This window comes from Puntigrus tetrazona, unplaced genomic scaffold, assembly GCF_018831695.1.
Source record: "Puntigrus tetrazona isolate hp1 unplaced genomic scaffold, ASM1883169v1 S000000837, whole genome shotgun sequence".
Taxonomy (NCBI): domain Eukaryota; kingdom Metazoa; phylum Chordata; class Actinopteri; order Cypriniformes; family Cyprinidae; genus Puntigrus; species Puntigrus tetrazona.
This window is the reverse complement of record NW_025048437.1, coordinates 755001-757500: the sequence shown is the minus strand read 5'-3', so window position 1 is coordinate 757500 and position 2500 is coordinate 755001. Positions and strand designations below refer to the sequence as shown.

Below are 2500 nucleotides of genomic sequence, written 5' to 3'. Positions count from 1 at the left end.
GTCAGCTTATCTTATCTTTGTGGATGCTTGAAGGATTAAAAGCGAATAGGAAGTATAAGATCGAGTTTAAAGCAATAAAATAACCAAAACGTAAAAATATCCTACGGTAGCCTACGGTAAAACACCAAGCAATTACTATTTTTGTTTTTTTAACTATAATCAAAATGAAAACTGACAATATAAAAAATTAAATCCATTTCAAAAATGAACAAAACTATAGTATAGTATGCTTAGCTTAAACGAAACGTATTTTTCAACAAGCATGCTCTAAATTCATTAGAAATGAATGATGCATTTTTACATAATACGCTGTGTGTGCACACATAAATATACACGCACGTATATGACATAAACTAATTAAATAAAGCATATTTCAATAATGACAATAATAATACTATTCAAAAATATTAGAAAATAGAACAAATACTGCCCATTATTTTAATTTCACATCTAAAAAAATGCACAAAATAAAATGTAAAAAATGTTAAAAATAATCTACATGATACAAAAATAACTATTATTGCATAAAACTACAATTTCTGGCTAGACCAAACGTTTAAGCTCTTAACACACAAACAGAACCATAAGAGTTTTCCTCTGACCACGCCCACTTCCTGAGTAGGGTGGGCCTCACGCCTTATATGGCGCTCAAACACGCATCTGATTATCATACCATTATGAGTCTATAAAGTGGTCTATTGGCTCAAACTTGGAACTAACTCTTTGTGCTGCTCCACAGAAAGGAGGAAAGTCAGATAGATTTAATTCTATTCTATTCTACTTTAATTCTAGCCATCTACAAGTAAATGAGTCTGATAAGGAACCGGTTCACCACGGAGTCCGCTGCAGTCATTTCAGACCACCGCATCTGCGGATGTTTTGGATCTGCTTTCCAAAGCTATATGGATGAAAGGGCATGTTTTTCTAAGAGACGTGTAAAAGCACACAGCACCAGATCAGACAGGAAGTGAGAGTGTAAAGAACGTCACGTCCCTGACTAACTGAGGACAGCAAGGAAAGGAGATGCTTGTGGCCAGTTTAATCTCTTTTTAAAAACTCTTGATGAAAAATGTTCTAAACTCTAATGACAATAAAATATTATATTATACTTTTTATATTCTATATTTTTCTAAATGATATAATCTCTAAAAAATATATTTTAGATATTATATATATATATATATATATATATATATATATATATATATATATATATATATATATATAAAGTTTGTGTGTGTTTACATATACATCCATTAATGACAAATTATGTATCACAAAAGTAATCTAAAAAATTAGTTTTTAACTGAAATTAAATTTAAATGTATATATAATTTGTAAAACATACAAACAAAAATAAATACAAACAAACAAGCAAAAAAAAAAAAAAAAAAAAATATAAATATATATATATATATATATATATATATATATATATATATATATATATATATATATATATATATATATATACACATATATATACACATATGTACATACATATATATCTAAAGGTGAACAAAAAAATTCTAAATATTGAGAAAATCACTTTTAAAACTGTCCAAGTCAAGTCCTTAGCGATGCATATAACTAATCAAAAATTAAGTTTTAATATACTCACGGTAGGACATTTACTAAATATCTTGGAACACGATCTTCAACGTCCCAATTGTTTTTTTAGCATAAAAGAAAAATGAAAAATCTGTACGCATGTATTTTTGGCCATTGCTCCGAATGCAACCCAGCATCTTAACACTGGTTTTGGGTCGCCTCCTTCTAATGATATTGCAGGGAACTGTGTACATATACATGCATGCATGCGTACTTGAAGTCTTCAAGAAGAAAATGCATTAATTAATTGGTGAAAAGGTGTGCGCCGCATTACATAACAGTCCTCTCGGTCCTGTCTCCACTATAAAGCAGGTGTAAGCCAGCACAAATGCTGCTGAGGTAACAGCTCCACATTTTGATGTGGAAAACTGAGTTTTTCCAGATTCAGTCACGCAGGCTCGCTTCGAAAGCAACCTTTCTCTCGCCACTGAGTGAGGAAGAAATCTCACTTTAACAGCCAGGTCATTTAACACAAGCCGATGAACCCAAAAAGTGACTAGTCCTGCTACCAGAAAGTAACTGTACTATTAATGATACGAGATTCATTTCATGAAGTTCGCTTTTGGAAGTCCATTGCCGAACAGAAACAAAGCTTAAAGCCCTGACAAGAAAAAAAGATGCTGAAAAGTATTCATTTAATACAGGTTAAATGGTAGCTAATGGTAAGACAGCTACACAAAAACAAAAATAAAATAATAATAAAATACAAACCCTGCTGTGTCCAGCAGAAACGAACAAAGAATACAGAATTATAAAATTTTGCCTTGATTACAGAAACATTAGTTTTCTCTAGAGAGTAGATTTTAATTCACAAACCATAAAATAACACTATAATAATAAAATAGTCCACCTGGTTGGGGCAAGTTGTCACACGCTGTAGCCTAAAATT

At 31.0% G+C, this 2500-nt stretch overlaps 1 protein-coding gene across 4 annotated transcripts in view; it reads right to left on the bottom strand.

The window, feature by feature from the left end:
- tpm4b (tropomyosin 4b) overlaps positions 1-2500 on the bottom strand; it is a 20422-nt gene that overhangs the window by 8283 nt on the left and 9639 nt on the right. The gene's annotated exons all lie outside the window — the stretch shown is intronic.